Below are 19,279 nucleotides of genomic sequence, written 5' to 3' on the forward strand. Positions count from 1 at the left end.
AGCTCCCCTAAAAGTAGGCAAAAAGGGGGCACTCTGGTTACCAAAAATAATAATTGTCCCAGTATAGAGGGTTTCCCCTCCATTAACTGGTACAAATTATCTTAAGTGCAGTATCTGCCGGAACAGATGGTATTTATTTGCTCCCCCACTGAGCAAATTAGGCACAAGGCCGTTTTTAATGTGAGGTAAAAACCAGCTCCCCTAAAAGGGGTCACTCTGGTTCCCAAAAATAATAATTGTCCCAGTATAGAGGGTTTCCCCTCCATTGACTGGTACAAATTATCTTAAGTGCAGCATCTGCCGGAACAGATACTACACTTTGATCTCGGCCCGAAGGCCAAGAACAACAGAAAAAAAGGCAAACCTCTTTTCTAGTTATTTAAGAAGAAAATACAATTTTGTTATATATGGGTTGTGGAATTGCATTCATTAGTAAAAGATCTAGCTAATTTGCATATTCTTTTAAACATTCATTTTAATTAATTCCCTATTAGTTTTTTCGTTTTTTTTATGGGATGATCATCTTTAGTTAACTATTACGTGTAATTATATTCATGCAGATATTCTACTTGATTTATACTTGCATAATATTTGCGTAAAAAGTTTACAGTAAATACAAAATTATTTCCATAAATATTTATGTACGTATATATTTTTGTTTAATCTATCTATCTATATCTATATCTATATATCTATAAAAGTGAAAGTGTCTGTCTGTCTGTCTGTGTATCTGTGTGTCTGTGTGTTTACATTTCCCTATACAATAACTCTGTCAATTTTTAGTCTACAGACTCGAAATTTGATATACAGAGTACTGAGATTTGGGAGAATCAATGTAATCGGTTTTTGGCCAGGAATTTGACGATTAAGGGGTAAAAGTCCAACGATTTGACCTTTAAGAACTCTACCAAACTCCTCCGGCAATTTTGGGTCTAAACACGTGAAATTTTAGATATAGGTTTATTGGACATGGATCTAACTTAATAACTTAATTTGAGCCCAAAACAATAAATTTTAAGGGCTCATAGTAAGGGTCAAAGTTAAGAAAATTGACCACTTTTTTTTCTTTTTGCACAACATACATCTCCAAATACCCGGGCAACGCCGGGCACCTATGCTAGTATATATATATATATATATATATATATATATATATATATATATATATATATATATAAACGTGAACGTGTGTCTGTGTGTGTATACATTTTCCAACGCAATAACTTTGTCCATTTTCAGTCTACAGACTCGAAATTTGATATACAGGGTACTGAGATTTGGGGAAATCTTTGTGATCTGTTTTCGGCCAGAAATTTGGCTGTTAAGGGGTAAAAGTTCAACGATTTGACCTTTGAGAACTCTACCAAACTCCTCCGACAATTTTGGATCTAAACATTTGAAATTTTAGATATAGGTTCCTTGGAAATGGATCTAACTTAATAACTAGATTTAAGCCCAAAACAACAAATGTTAAGGGGTCATAATAGGGGTCAAAGTTAAAAAAATTGACTGTTTTATTTTGTTTTTTGCTCAACATACACCTCAAAACACCCTGGCAACGACAGGATGAAATGCTAGTATGTATATAAAATTGAATTGTCTGTGTGTGTACATTTCTCTACCAAACTACTCTGTCAATTTTCACTCTAGAGACTCGAGATTTGCCATAAGGAGTAGTAGTATTTGGGAAAATCTTTTTAATCAGTTTTCGGCCAGAAAACTGGGTTTCAAGGAGTTTCAACGATTTAACCTTTGAAAACTCTGCCAAACACCTCCACCAGTTTTGGGTGTAAACACTTGAAATTTTAGCTGTAGGTTAGTTGGACATAGATCAAACCTTTTAATTTGATTTAAGCCGAAAACAATAAATGTTAAGTGGTCAAAATTGGGATTAAAGTTTTTAAAAATTGATCTCTGCGGTCTCTACCAAATTACTCAGCAAATTTTTGGCCTTTAAATTTACATTAAGTGTATTCAGACATAGGGCAAACTTTTTAATCAGTTTTTGGCTGAAAATTTGGCTGTCATGGGGTCAAAGTTAAAAAGTTTTGACCTTTGCGGTTTCTAGCAAAATATTCAACCAATTTTGAGTCTAAACATTTAAAATTTTACATAAAGGGTATTCAGAGATGCAGCAAGCGTTATAATGAGTTTTGGGGCAAAAATTTGGCCGCCAAGAGGTCAAAGTTGAAAAAGTTGACCTTTACAGATTCTACCAAACTCCTCTGCCAATTTTGGGACTAAACACTTGAAATTTTAGATATAGGTTACTTGGACATGAGTCAAACTTTTTAATATATATATATATATATATATATATATATATATATATATATATATATATATATATATATATATATATATGTGTGTGTGTATATATATGCACATAAAGTTATGAACAGTACATAGAGCTCGAACAAAGCCAGGCTGAACTGCTAGTGTGTATTAATGATACTGAGGAAATTTTCATTCACAGTAACGATAAAACATAGTAGTAAACTACTATTCAAATTAATAATAAAAGATAACATTAAATACTATTTGAGCTAACGAATCAATATTTTATTCACATATATGATAAAATTGAAATTTCTATTAACAAAAATTTTAAGAATAATCTTACAGTTACACCAGCGATCCAAAACTTACATTTAAGAATTTCATTCATAATGAAAAAAATAACAAATTGTAATTAATATAAAAATGTTGATTAGCAAAATAAAATTCACAACAAAGCAAAACGACCCATAGAAAATGTCAATTCATAGTATTGGTTAATTAATAAAATTTTCACTGACACCAATGAAAAACAAACAATATACAAATCTTGTTAATTTTCCTAAAGATAAATGCTTTAGAAATTCTGACAATCGCTCAGTTTGTTTTTGTTTAAAATCTATTCTGAAAGTTTAATTGTAATATATTCACCACTGTTGTACAGGGTGGAACAATAAAATCGTTTCCCTAGAAAAGACGACATGATTCCATTTCCGTTTTTTTTTTTTTGTTGGAGACCATCTACTGATTGGCCAGTTGTGTACAAATCCTAAGATAGGAGCCTTCTATCATGGCTGAAAGCGACACAATGTTCCACGAATGAGATTGGAGATGTGCCGCTGTACAACTCATGCTCTCTACCAATCCAAGTTATGATAACAAGACCATTGCCAACACCCTCAAAATTCATCGCTCAATTGCTACAAATGACAGGATCGTGCCCAGGTGATGGAAACAAAGTTTTTGGTCACGGTTACAGTCTTTGTTGTGGTTTCAAGTAAGGGTCACATTAAGCCACCTCACATCTTTGAAGTCGGCTTGAAAGTCAGCACCAAAGTGTACGTGGATGTGCTGAAGAATGTGGTGATCCTGTGGTGCAATCTGATGGTCGCTGGCAGACCCTGGGTGCGATAGCAGGACTCGGTGCCCGCCCACAAGTCCAAAGAGACCCAGGCTTAGCTTCAGAAGGAGTGCTACGACTTTGTAGCCTTCTCTCACTGGCTAACACCTTCCTCCCCTGACCTGAACCTGCTGAACTACTTCGTTTGGTCATACGTCGAAAACATCACCAACATGACCTCTCTCACAACACCAAAGCCAGCCTAATCGCCGCCATCTGCCAAGTATTTGCCAAGCTCCTGTCAGCGCTTGTGGAAAAGGCATGCTCTCAGTTCTAGACCTGTATCAGAACGATGATAGAAGGCAGCTACGTTGAATAGATGTCAGCTCTACTACATAATCAAGTTATTTGAATTGATTTTTTCAATAAAAGTTTAAAAATAAAACTGCAGTGTTGTTTTTTTTAAGGCAGCAACTTTATCGATCCATCCTGTAACTTGCGAGAGCCACATACGAACAATTGTAAAGTTCCTTGAATGGTTGGACACGATGTTGGATATGGTGTTGCTTCTTAGAATTATGTACCATGAAGCCAACACTTGCACGGAATTGATATTATTTTTAAAAGTAAAAATACTGAATGAATTTGTAAAAAAATGTAGTGTATGGGTCATTTATAACATTACAGTAAGCACATTATGTTTCGACACAATTTTCATTTTTAGATATAACTAGCGGGGGTATCTGGCGTTGCCCGGGTGTTTCGAGGTGTGTGTGCTCTTAAATCAAAAAGAAACACGGTGGGGGGGGGGTAAAAAAAAGTTTTGGTAAGTAGGTAGGATCGAACCCAAAGCCCTGAGGCGAAGTTGGAAAATAAAATGTGAAAAAAACAAGAACTTTGAATTTATTTAATTAAGAAGAGAAGTGACAGGTGCCCGCACTAAATGACGTCAAGTGGAAGTCATAGAGTTAATATTTTGTGCGAGCGTTATGACGACGTAAGCAATAGCTATTCAGCAGTTAACATTTTCTGCGAGGCAGTTTTTAACGAGGTCAATAACCCGGTTGTTTGTTTTTACCCAACTTTCGGGAAAACCAGCTCCCCCATTTATTAGGGGAGTGTCTTGTTTCGAAATGAAAGCAACCGTCTAATATGACGATAATAAGCCGACATTCGTAGTGGGCCAGAGTATTTATTTGCTCCCCCAACGAGCAAATTAGGCACAAGCCCGATTTTTAATGTGAGGAGTGAAGGGAAAATGGGGACCAACTCCCCAGGGAGTAGGGGAGCTGGATAGTGACAATTGGTATGAAGGGTTGCCCCTACATTGACCAAGGTCTTATATGTGGGGTTGCCCCCACATATGGTCTTTGCTTGCAGTATCTGCCGGAACAGATACTACACTTTGATCTTGTTTATATATTTTATTGCTTTTAAAATTTTGTAAATACAATTAAGTAAAAAACACAAAAGATTTTCAAACAACAAAATTAGGCACAAGGCCCTATAAGAAATTGGGGAGGGGAAGGGTTCAGGGTCTTTGTGACTAAAGTGATTAAAAGTAATAAATGTAGACTTTGGAGTCTTACTCTTGACTGGCAACATTTACCAAAATACCTCATTCACTCTATGGATCTTAATCTAACTAATAAATCCCCAGCGTTTAAGAATCAAAACCATATTTACAATTTATAAACAGTTGTCTGTGTGTTTGTGTATGCATCTTTTTTTTTTTTTTATATTAATTTTGTGTGTGTGTGTGTGCATGTGTGAAAAAATAAAGTTCAATTCCATTAGAAAATAAAAAGTTTTTGAATTAAGAGAAAGATTGTTCGTGGAGAGGGGAAAACTAATTAAAAGTGTTCAGATCAAAAACAAAAAATAAATCCTACTGGGTTGTTAGTGAGACCCCCCTGTACTAATCTAGGTGACTAGACCCCCCACTGTTTTCCGGGGAACCGAAAACAAGCAGGGCTATCCCTAATGGGGATTGGGGAAAATATCTTAATGGCAGTGGGAGAAAACAAAGAGTGGGGTTGGAAGGTGACCTCTGAGTAGGGGAGTGACCGGGGATGTTGAAAAAGCAAGGATGTGGCACAAAGGGGATGGGCAGACTCAGAGGTTCTCTAGTACCAAAAAATAAAATCAGGAACAGGATCTCATTTATACCACCAGTCAAGAGTCTTCTTAAGTTTTTCTTAGCTAGAACCTAAGTGGGATGGGTTCCGAAGGCCCCAGCACCGCCCGTGCCATGCTTAAGGAGGAAACACGTATTGAAACTTGGCTCCTCGACGGATGCACAAACTAGTGCTGTGCACCCACCTCTTGTCAAATTCCACTCTAGGCAACCTCCTCCAATCGCATCTGATCTTTACTTTAAGCAAATGTTTAAAGTAAACGATCAGATCCCGATCTGGAACAGATGTCCCTTGAGGCACGTGATCCAAATCACCATGCGCGCTACTGCCAGGATCGCCAAACACTTTGATCTTGGCCCAAGGGCCAAACCTCACTCGACATGGGCCAGAGATTTGAATCGAGTTTCGCTTTTTTTATACCGAAAAACAAAAGCAACACGCGGCGATCCGAAAATGTTGAATATTTAACGTTTCAAAGTCGGGCAAATTAAATAGACAGACGACCCCTGTTGTTAACTCGAAGATATTATCATTTAGACAGCATATAAAAAGTTTTAAAAATGTGCGACTGCCTCGAGAACCCGCCGGAAAAAAAGCCTTTTGCAGACATACACAAAAAGTGAGCATACATACATACACACATAGAAGGTTAATCTAGCGAAGCATTGGCAATATTGTGTTATGGGTTAGGAATAGGAGGACATACAGTGTTTGATTCCCTGGCAAATCCGAGTTTTTCTGCTAGTTTACTTGACAATTCTAAACAAGACTGCATATCTTAACTGTTTTTTTTTTTCAAATTTTATGTAAAAGATGTTTTTATTTAAGAAGTGTTGAGAGAAGCCCGTATAATCATTAATTATTGTTATAAGGTTTTATCTGAAAGAATATTAGCCCCTTTTTTGTGTGCGCACAAGGTATGTTGTCTTGATTCGACTCTGTTCTGATTTTGAGAAGTGTATTTTCATTTTATCACTATTACATATGCAGGTGGAGAGAGAAAGTGTGTGCGTATGTAAATGTACATGATTATTTCACCATATATACATGTAACCATGTCTTTATATAATAAATACTGAAAGTGAATCTATTTTTGCTTTAGTAGAAAATAAATAAAATAAGTAAATGTAACAAATAAAGAAAATGTTTACAAAAGTAAACTCAGTTCAATCAATAATCAATAATTAAGATCAATAAGTGCAACTAAAAGAGTTTGAAATAGCATAACTGAAAATCATTAACAAGAGCAGAAACGGACACAGTATGCATTTTTTGCTACGGGCAAAGTGTAGTATCTGTTCTGACACTGCATTTCATATTTTCTCTCTTCGATTAGTGAAGGAGGAATCTTTGGAGGCTGAGACAATTTTTTTATTTTTTTCCCAATCCAGACTGCTTGTTTTTGGGGAGCTAGATTTTCCCCATTATTTAAAAACGAACGTGTGCTTAACTCTGCCCTCATGGGGAAGCAAGTAAATAGGGACATAGTATGTGTTACCCACCCTTTGAAACCCTTAACAAAATGTAGGGGGGGCTGCACTAATCTGCTGAGGGCTCAAAGGATAGATGGTTTATGCAGACTTTGTTCAAGTATATCTTGTCGAACTTGGGAACGAGGGCAGTCTACCCTCGTGGATTAAATATTCCATTTGAAATTCCATGTAAATTACAGAGTTCGACAGAAAGATTCCAAAGTTCAACAAGATACACCTGGAGAAGGTCAGAGGTTACATCGGCTAAAACATTGTGAGAATAACATCTGAGATGAGAACAGTTGATCAAATAATATAAATAATACAAACTAGACTTTTTGTGGATTAAATAAAACAAATTACACAGTGGTTTATTTGCAAACGAGTAATTTTCTAATCAGTGTCTGCATTTCATAGATTAGGTGGGTGAAGTGCATTATTTTCTGAAGTTGGCACTGGATGCACCCACTCACATAAATACGCATGCATCGTCTCTATCGTCCATATGATTTGTTTTTGCTTTTTGGAAATTCAACACTGAAAAAGTCATGCCTACACATGAGAAGCATGACTTAATATTCTCCTCATCAGTTTTTTTTTTTGGCTTTCGTTAATTTAAGCGTCGAAAAGAAATTAGAAGAATCAAAATGGCTGTCGTTATTTGGATGATGTATTTGCACTTACCGAGATAAGAAATAAACATGTCAGAAAATAAAAGTTTTGATTAACAGCCAAACATCTGGAAAATTGGAAATTGAAATCACATTTTTTTACCTTTCATTTTTGTTTTCCTATATATTTTGTTGTTGCTGTTATTAAGCATTTTGTTTTAAATTTCTTTGCAAGCCCATGTATCTCAATCTTTCTATATCTATTTGGATTTTGTTTGGTCTGTCTGATTTATAACTCTTTTTTGTGATTTAATGATGAAAGACATTTTATTAGATTCTTCAAAGCCTTCTTTCTATTTGACTCTACTTCTTTCTGTTTGCCTTCGTTTTCTTTTTGTCTTTATGTCTTTTTCTTTTTACCTTTTCTTCCTTCTTTCTCCTTTTTCTTTCTGTCTTTTTCCCACTTTTCTTTTTGTAATTTCTCTTTTCTTTTGTCTTTGTTTCCTTCTTTCTATTTTCGTTCTACCCTTCTCTCCTTCTCCCTTTCTTTCTGTTTGTCATTCATCCTTTCTTTTTCTATTTTCTTCTTCTTTCTGTCTTTCTCGTTGTCTTACCTTCCTTCAAACTTTTCAAAGTTCTTTTCTAGATATGACAAGACCTATTAAATAGGTTTTGTTGTAAACGATCTAAAAGGTTGCTATGTTCCTCTGGGGAAGGGAAATTATGGTTTCATGCTTTTTTTTATTTTATTTTATTTTTTTTATTACATTTTCACCCCAAACAAGGCGCATTGCAATTTTGGTGTAGGGGGCTACTATCAGGGGCAGCAACTACTGGGGCACTATGTTGGGATTTTGGCAGCAAGATGTCGGTTCACGTTGCACTTGAATTTCTGCATGTCAGTACAGTTAGGGAAGCAGGAACCTGGAATGGAATTCCAGAGTCTAGCGGTTCTGGGGAAGAAACTACTGGAGTAGAAAGATCTTTTACATCTAGGGATCTCTACTGTGTGCGGGTAGGATTTAGCTGCCTGTTGGGTTTGTCGAGGGTGTCTACGTCGTGGGGGCACAAGTGTCTGCAGTTCTTCAGAGCATTCACCATTAAAATACTTGCTTTTGCCAATAATATTACGGATCTACAATAATATGTATTTTTTATTACTTCCTATTATATTCTTCTTGGCTTTTCCCATCCAACTGACCCTGTTGCTTAAGCTATTTTGTATTTACAAACGCAAAACCCTGAAGCGCTTTTTCAATGAGGCCATACCAAAGAAGTCTTCCGTTCAGTACATATATCCCCATATTTTCATATTTAATCGTCCACAGAAGACAAGCCTTTAATATAATGATATTAGTGTGTAATTTAATGAAAGAGACTGGAATAATCGATTACATAGTCCCCAATAGTATCCATTTGACCATTGATAAGAATATATTGGAAAATATTTAATTTCTAAATACTGGTATTTGAAGATATCAGATTGAATGAAAAATTTATGTTTGGGAGAAAAAGGTTGAAGTTTGGAGCTCATAAATAACTAAATCAATAAATATATTGTTTTCAAAGTGTATAGGGAAACTTTTCTCATTTAGAAATATAAAAATATAATGAAAACAAATGACGTAATAACAACAATTTGATAAAAAGTTAATATAAGTGAACATAAACAATCCATTACTCAATTATGTATTTATATATAGCTAGACATAGTCTCTCTCTTTATCTCTCTCTCTCTCTCTCTCTCTCTCTCTCTCTCTCTCTCTCTCTCTATCTATCTATCTATCTATATATATATATACACACACACACACACACAGTAGAACCCCGAGAGACGTCATTGAAAATTAGTAGCAAAATAAAGCACAGTATATAATACACATGTATATAATCAAATAACATTATAAATAACACCGTAAGGAAGAGCAAATACTGTAACCAGAGTCCGGAAAAACATTGTATTCCACATCATAACCTGAAAAAAAAAACGTATCCTAGGGCCACCGTATCCCAAGGTTTTAATGTGTGTGTGTATATATATATATATATATATATATATATATATATATATATATATATATATAATTGTTTTTGAAACTCCAAAACTGCTAGAACGTTATCGTTACAAATTGATCCCCGACTATTACAGTCATTAAAAAATTCTTTTTTAATCTGAAAATTAAGCCTGTACTCGATGATAATCATCAGAAAAAATTACAACAAAGTTAAAAGGAAAAAATTAAAGGCTACGGTAGTCATTGTTCAGGTCTATAGAAGTGATTTTTGGTTGTTCATTTTTCTCGTGACATAATGTTCCCTCCGGAATAAATGCACTGGGTTATAATTAAATTTTAGTTCATTTTTTTATTTTCATTATACATTACAGGCGGACGGTAACAATTGCTATCAAATAGACCACACTACTCTACTTTTATTTGACACGTTTGGTGAACGCACAAAATAATCACAGCGCATAATCAAATCCCCATGTTAAGAATGGGTTTATAGATACTGACGTTGTTACTTCAGCATTAATTTTGGCCACGGGTGCCAGTGCCAGTGCCCGCTATTATACTGGGCTGGCAGTGACTCCCACTAACAACCGTAGTTTAATTGTTTTTTTTTTTTTTACAAGTGTGCTGGGTGGCATACTTCCACAACGCCGGTTCACGGGCCCTGCTAGTATGTAATAATATAGTTCAATTTAACTCACTTATGGGTTGAGTTTGCTACTAAACACCATTCTTAAATGTCTTTGATATCTCTGTACAATGGATTGTCAGTTCAACCTAATATAAGGATACTTAAATCTACAAGTAAATCCTTACTAAATATTCTAAATAATACAGTAATCGAATTTCAAATGAGGTCTCCTCGAGACACGGCTTAATCCTGGTTCATACTGATAAAAAACGCACTTTCTAATGATGTTGCCTCAAGTAACAGAACTTAGTTGGATACTTCATCACATCAGTCTAAAAACCTAAAAGAAAGATATAGAATAACACAGTTAACTAATTGGAGAGAGGAACGTTAGTGTTGTTCACTTCTTTACTCACTCAACATTTGAGAGGCAGAAATTTCTTAACCTTCCGGCCAAGATCAAAGTGTAGTATCTGTTCCGACAGATGCTGCAGGCTATGACTAGCTATGACTAGCTATGACTAGCAAAGACCAGATGTGGGGGCAACCCCACATGCCTGACCTTTAACCAGCTCCCATTTCCCACCTCTCGGGAGCTGGTCCCCTTTTCCCTTCCCCCTCCCTTCACTCCTCACATTAAAAATTGGCCTTGTGCCTAATTTGCTCGGTGGGGGAGCAAATAAATACCATCTGTTCTGATGCTGCACTTTAATTTTTTTGTTCTCAATTAGTGAAAGAGAAATCCTTCACGACTGAGACAATTTTTTATTTTTGCTCCTTTTCTCCACATTAAAAAACGACCTTAGTGCCTAACTCTACCCTCGTGGGGAGGCAAAGTAAATAGAAACATTTGAGAGGCAGAGGAGAATCTTGATTGACACTTGTATATTTATAGAATTCAAGTGTTAGTAGATTTATAGATCTTAAGTGTTAGTCCCAGAAAGGAATATCTGAATTTCTGAGAACTTACTGTAATAAAATGGAAACATTTAAAAAGATATATAGAATTTTTTTTTAAGCCAAAGACAATGCGGGGAAATACCGGAATTATGGAAGTAAAGAAAGAAAAACAAACAAATATAGACGGGTGTGCTTGAGTAGAGGAGTATCTAGCCTTTATTCGTCTATCTTTCCTCACCTCAATGTATAATTATTTATAACCAAGTTACTGGTATGTCCGGTGTATGTAAAGTCTGTGGGTCGTATGGAACTTTGATTAATTTCGAGAGAAAGGGACCTCTCTTTTTCAAAAGACAAAAGTGGATTCAAGATGGCGGAAAAGAACGCGACTGGACTGCAGAAACAGGGCAGGGTCAGTTGGGGATAATTTTATTTTACTTATTTATTTATTTTTTATTATTTCTGTTGTAAGCTTTGGCTATATATATATATATATATATATATATATATATATATATATATTATTTTCCTTTATTTTATACAAAATTGTATAATTTATTATTATTATTATTATTATTATTATTATTATTATTATTGTTATTATTATTATTACTGTTATTGCTATTGTTATCGTTATTATTATTATTATGATTGTTATATTTACGCGTTAGAATACATCATACCAAATGGTTTTGTACGCTATGGCACTTATCAATGACTCCTCGTGCTTATTTGCATGCTGCATACTTTTCTCAATAATTATTTTATGTGAATATTAACAAAAATTTTGTATACTATTGAACTCATGGATAGCAGCAAAAATTGATTTGGGAGTTTAATCTACACAAATATACAATATATGTTTGGGAAATCAATTGCATAGTTTCAGAATTATGTTCTGCGTGTAAATAATAATAAAAAAAATCCAATCTACAAAGGTTCAGAAACGTTTGTTTTTAAAGTTATAGATTGATCATTGATCAACATTCATTTCAAATATCTAACATTTACAATGTATGTGATAGTACACTTTCATTTATACATATGCGATAGAAAAACTTTCTGTGGCAACATCACAGGTAAAATAGGCTTAGGTACAGTGTTCCTACATGCAGCAACAAAAACCATGACAAAAATGATACCAAAAATAAAGACATTGGCGCTCAGAAGAAAGATCTATAAGCCATGTTCCACAGGGGTTTCTTTGATAGTCGATTTGTTATTTTTGGATTTTCAGGATGCAACAAGCCAGCTACATGTAAATAGACATAATCAACACAATTGATAAACAAGACAGAGGAAGAAATAGACAGCAAAGGAAATTAGATTAAAAATGGAGTTTTAGTACAAAAGCAACACCAACACAAATGGACACTTTTGAACATAAAGAACAGAAACATTTTGCATATGTAGATAAAATGAATATATAAAGTAGATGCAAAATAAAACTTTGTTAAAATGCTGATAGAGAACAAAAATTTGATTGTAGTAATTAAGTCTGCACTTTTGGGCCACGACAAGGTCATCAACATTTTTGTTTGACCCTTTTAGTAATGAAGAGTGCAGCTAAATATGTTGGTATTATTAGAAAGTAAAGTCCCAAGAAAGAATTCCCAACCGTAATGTTCTCCTACTCGTAATTCTCTTTATCAAAATCCATCTCACATCTGACAGAACTCACTTCTACAAAAGAGTCCAAAGAAATAATTCCCGACTGTCACATTCTCCATTTCACAATTCTTGGTATCTAACCTCACCGCACATCTGTCAAAACTTACTTCTGCCAAAGAGACGCTCTCTCTCTCTCTCTCTCTCTCTCTCTCTTCCTCTCTCTCTCTCCCTCTCTCTCTCTTTCTCTTTCTCTCTCTGACCGACAGGCTTTTTATTGGAACAACCGATTGCATCTCATTTGCATATTTCCCCCAAATCTCGTTACCTCATGCGACCACCAATTCATAAATAGCAGGAGTGGACAATTTTTTTCTTTATCCTTTTTCTGAAACGGACGGCATATTTTACAAGGTTAGGTTTGTACTACTTTTTAATCACATGCCCCCTTGATCTTTAAGATCAATAATTGGTTTCATAGTCTGCCATCCACACCGGATGTCTTCATTCGCGGTGCGACCATCATATAGGTTCTTCTTCAAGAACTTCATCAACCTCTTCTTTCTCTGCTGGCAAGGAAACTCTCTGTATGTATAAGATGTCAGTTTGTTTGGAGAGTTTGGAGAGTACTTCAGTTACAGCACCTCTTCTCCGGCATTGTACAATGAGAATTGGGTGGTTTCTTCCACACCTCTTTACCAACCGTGATTTCTGCGTATGCGTGTTCCACTCTATCTGTTACAACCAATGGATGTCGCCATTCATATATAAAAATAGAGCGATATGGCACTGACGTTTCATCTTGGCCAGTCTTCAGTGCCATTTTATATCAAAATACAGTTTCTTGGGGCAAAATTTGGCTTTTCGATGCAACAGCTTTTATAGTGTGATGGTGCCTCTCTATAATCCCATTACCACTTGGGTGGTATGCAGCTCTAAAATATAGCCTAATGTTCCACTTTGCACATAAATCTCTAAAATATTCCGAGCAGAAAGACATATCACTATCCACCAAAGCCTTTTTTACTGACCTCCTTTCCATAAACACCTCCTTGGCAACTCTCTTCACCTCTTCTGCCATTTCATTTCTGATTTTCCACCATATTGCTACTCTCCTAGGCCCACAGGAAATCATAGTTAAATGCAGTTCATATTGATAATGCGTGATATCAATAATCTGGTTTCAATTTCAGTAAGTTGTTGCAGTTCCATAGAGATGGGGTTAGGGAAAACACTTACGAAAGTCTTTTTAACACTCTTCTCAAGGCTGTTTCCTGCATATCCAGCCAACCCTATTAGTTGCCTTATCTCTGCTGCATATACATCCACCGATTCTTCGGTTCAGGTAACTCTTCTGAGCTTATTATAAGCCTTAAACACGTTCTCTGAAAATGCAGTCTTTAATCACTTCTCAATACTCTCAGCAATGGTCTTATCTGTCCCTCCCATTTCTAGATAGACCAATAGAGCATTCCTTTCCAAATACATTGGAGTCAATGTGGCTATGTCTTGAATCTTCTGCAGTTTTGCCATCAACTGCAGCTTGTTAAGTCACATAACTCAATCATCTTTTCCAGTAAACGGCCTCAGGATATCGCTGCTTAACCTTACTCGTTCAACCATTTTTGTCTTTGTGTCAAAATAGCTTCCAGTTAAATATGTTGGTAATATTAGAAAGTAAAGTTCAAAGAAAGAATTCTCAACCATAATGTTCTACTTGCAATTCTCGTTATTAAAATCCAGCTCACATCTGATAGAACTTCCTTCTGCCAAACGGTCAAAAGAAATAATTCCCAACTGTTATGTTCTCCCTCTTGCAATTTTCGGTATTAAACCACAGTGCGCATCTGTCAGACCTTACTTCTGCTAAAGACACACACACACACACACACACACACACACACACACACACACACACACACACACACACACACACACACACACACACACACATACATACACACACACACACACACACACACACACACACACACACTTTCTCTCCCTCTCTCTCATTCTTGACACACAGGCTTTTTATTAGAAAAACCGATTGCATCTCATTTGCATATTTCCGCCAAATCTCGTTACCTCACATGACCACCAGTCCATAAACAGCAGGAGCGAGCATTTCTTTCTTTGCTTCTCCTTCCTGAAACAGACAACACATTGTACAAGGTCAGGTTTGTACTACTTTTTAATCACAAAAAGCGCATATACATATTTTTAAAACAACGTAAAGAAAATTGACAAGTTGAAGGAAACGAATCGGTAATCAGGGAATGGTCATATCAAGAACTCTGATTAATATGAAATCGGAATAGGTACAACTATAAAAACGATCCTAGAATCTAAATCCATGCAATCTGCCTGATGATTTATAACGGGAATGACACACAATCGTTTCTACGTAATTTACTTGCTATAAGTATGTGATTTAAGACACGTGAAACAGAGTAACGTTCAAATATACAATCGCATATTATTCAAATGAATTTCAGTAGAGTTTAATTGCTCAACAGCAGTTCATTTTTTCTTTAAAACAAGGTCAAACAAATCTTTTCCTTTCTTAAACTAACGAGAACGAATCAGAAAAGAAATAATTTGAAAACAAATATCTATGAAATTGAATAAAAGTCGGATATATAAAATTTTCCTTGAAAAGAAGGGCAATAACTCTACAGATTTAGTCAAGATAAGTGAAGTAAAATAAATTCTGAATACACCGGACAACGTCGAATCAAGACAGCTAGTATACATTAAAAAGAGCTGGTGATTGAATCAAATGCAGAAAAAAGTCTTTGCTCTGAATAGAAACGAGTGTCTATGTTTTGCGACACACTTGATCAGGCAAGATTTGAGTTAATATAGATTTATCTGCAGGGACAATCTTTCGTGTGAAGGGTAAGTCGATTGATGTATGAACGTGGCAAGGAGTCTCTGTGCTTTGAATAGTAGGCAATTGGTTATTTTGCTTATCTTCACTGTTGAAGGATGAGAGTTTGTGGAATGTGTTATTGGTTAAAGTTGAATGAAAGGAAAAAGAAAAAGCTTCTGCGTTGACCTTCTTGTTAAGTCGAATGAGATTTGTTAATGATTTGGTTTATCGTTTTGCATTTGTTTGTTTAATAGAGAAAAGAAAAAAAGTTGAAATGAAAAGAGGTTGAAAGAAATATGGAAGACGAAATAGAAGAATCCAAATTCTAATGTACAAGAAAATTGGCAGACGAGTAGAAGCGTTTTTGTTTTGATAGGAAAATAAAAAAGGGGGGAAGAAAAGGAGAGAGAATAAAAGGAAGGGGCATTATGTAATCGAGGAAGCGTAAAGGGAAGCAATATAGGGATGAAGGAATGAAGAAAATAAGAGATAAAGGAAGGAAGAAACAAAGTAGAAAGGAAGGAAGAAACGAATAAAAGGAAATAAATTACAATAGATGAACGAAAGAAAGGAAAATAGAATGAATGGACAAACAAACTGAAGAAGAGAGAAATGAATACCGATATGACGGAAAGAGAATGAAATAAGGCAGGAAAGAAGATAGGAAGGGAGAAAGGAAAGACCGAAAAAAAAAATTGAAACTCACTCCCGCCGCGATCCTTTACCTGTACAAAAAACAATTTCATTCTAAAAGGGAGTACTCCTACCACATCTGGGGTGGAGCTCCAAAAATACCTTTTCCTGTCTTGGCAGAATGCAGAACTCAGTTTCAGTATTTAAAATCAGGAGATGTCTTTTTATTTTATAAAAATAATATTAATATAACAAATCATAAATATTCTTCCTATTGAAAATCTGCACCCCTCCCCTTTTCATTTTATTTTTTTTTACTTTGAGGGTCACCGTTTATCAAGGCTCTGTGGCAACTCTAGGATAAGGGTTAAGTATTAAGTTTATCCATACCAAATACGGTTGGATTACAAAAGAGAGCTTGAACATTATTAACGACTTCATGAGTAACATTTTGGGGGAATCACGCCGTATTTATGACGTTACGAATTTTAGCTTCGCCTTGTAAAAAAAAAAACAAAAACAAATCAAATATTTTTGAATCTTTAAAAAACAATAAAGAAAATTGATTTGATGACAAGTATTCAATGAATTCCATCAATATGCATTTCATAGATGATTTTTCTTTTATCTTTTGCTACAGAAATATAAAAGACATATTTAGAATGTTTAAAACGATATTTTTAAAAATGAGTCTATTTAGTCTACATATTTAGAAATGTAACTGATATTTACAAGCTAAGCGTGATGGACCGACAAAAATACAGTCTATTGACATAGATTGTACATTAATGGGACAAGAGGTTGGGCTAAATTTTCAGCCTAGTCATACCAAATGCTAAAAAATAATGGTATTTGATGCTTAATTACTGAACACTTAGCATTATAAGGTGAAAATCAAAATTAAGTGGGTTATCCCTGTGAAAGGAGTGGCGCCCTCCCCTGCATTATGGTGTAGTAGCCAATTATAAGACAGCCTTGGGTCTCCCTTGATTACAGTGGACCTACTTACTTATTATAAAGATGTTTGGGTGCATAAAAAACAAAAAGTGCTTATTCAATTAGACAATGCAGTTTTAAACAGAAACGTGACAGACCTAAGAAAATACTATTTCAAACTAAACTGTAACAAACCAAAGAAAATGTTATTTTAAACTTATGCATGACAGACAAAAAAAATACTATTTCTAACTAAACCGTTACTTTTCAAAGAAAATGCTATTTCAAACTAAACTATGACAGACCAAAGAAAATGTTATTTCAAACTGAAGCATAGCAGACTAAAGAACATTCTATTTCAAACAGAGGCGTAACAGGCCAAAGAAAATGATACTTCAAACAGAAACATGACAGACCAAAACATGTACTATTTTTAACTGAAACATGACAGACCAAAAAGTTTATTTCAAACAGAAATCTGACAGACCAAAAAAGCTATTTAAAATTACTGTGTGACAGACCAAAAGTATATTATTTCAAACTGAAGCGTGACTGAAAGATAGAACCTTTTATAAAGATGGTTGGACCGTTTTAAAATCAGATGCATCAATTCAGTCTGTCCATGTAGCAATTAAAATATTGCTTTAAACTGAGGTACGACAGACAAACAGGCATATTGATTGACCAGCCTACTGACCAACTTACCAAAGCTTCTAATAGAGATACGAAAATAAATTGAAAAACCAAAAAGAATGCGAATAAAAAACTAGGAAATAATCGATTTTCTGTTATCCAAGAAAAATCACACTGAAAATCCCTGAAATGAATCTATTAAAGACATTTTCAGACGTTTGGTTTTGTCAAGATATTTCTGAGTGTCTTTCAAGTAGTTTTACAAAAATAAAACGAAAAACGACAATTTTATCTGCAATTTCTTCAGAAAACTTTCAACGTGGAATCAGTTTGTAACTTTTTATGATGTGATGTTTTATATTGTGTAGGGTGAGACAAGAAAATAACGATGTTGCCCAAAGGCAATATAACTTCAAATTTAAAAGTTAGAAGCAACTTTTTTTTATTATACACTTTCTACTTTCTTTAAATTCAAATTTATTTTTATTTCTGGCTTCTATTAGAAAATTCTTTTTAATTTTCTAACTTCAATCGTTTGCTTTCTTAAATAAAAAAATCATTCTTTATATAACTACTAGCAGGGAGACCCGACGTTTCCGGGATTTAATGATGATCAACGAATGTTTCACACTCTAATATTTTTATTGTTATCGAAATCGATGAAATCGCCCATTTTTCAATCAAATCGATTGATTGCCCGCTCTCTTTTTTTTTTTTACATAGGCATCACCACTAATCAAGACCAAGAGGCCACTCGAGGATAAGGTTTAAAGAGTGTACAGTAGAAATTGGACAATATAGTAATCGCTAGTAATGGAAATTCGGTAAATTTGTGAACTTATATGGAACGGCTCATCAAAAACTTGTTTACGTTAGACTTGAAGACAAGCATATTGTAGTCAGCTGGAAAGCAGGAAAACGGAAGACAATTCCATAGGCGTGCAGTTCTAAGAAAGAAGCTTTGCTCATGGAATCTACGTTTAGGTTTAGGCACAGATAAAGAGTGGGGAAAATTAGTGATAGTGTTTTCTGCTAGACAGGTAGTTGGGAGACTTATTGCAGTGCACCAGGAGGAAGTTTCACATGCCTCCCCATAGTGACTTAGTTCACAATACATTGTAGTCTACAGTGCACTGTAGAGAATCTACTATCGATTTTTAAAATTATTTTTATATATAACGGCTTGAATTAAAGTTTGTAATACAAAATTCAAGTATCATGGTTCAATTGTGCTCTAAACAGAAACATTTATTTCAAACGGGCCCTGTCATATCAAAGAACCTAATGTTGGTTTTATATGCCTGGACTTTCTGCTTATGCAGTGATAATGGCTTGAATTTAAGTTTAAAATGAAAAAGTCAAGTATCATGATGTAATTGTGCTTTAAACAGAAACATTTATTTCAAATGCGCCCCTGTCATATCAAAGAACAAACTTTCTGCTTGTGTTGTAATAACAATTCTCAAATGCTCTTGTGATGTTAGGCTGTGTAA

Source organism: Euprymna scolopes, chromosome 3 (assembly GCF_053919585.1).
Source record: "Euprymna scolopes isolate OS-2025 chromosome 3, ASM5391958v1, whole genome shotgun sequence".
In the NCBI taxonomy this organism is placed as follows: Eukaryota; Metazoa; Mollusca; class Cephalopoda; order Sepiida; family Sepiolidae; genus Euprymna; species Euprymna scolopes.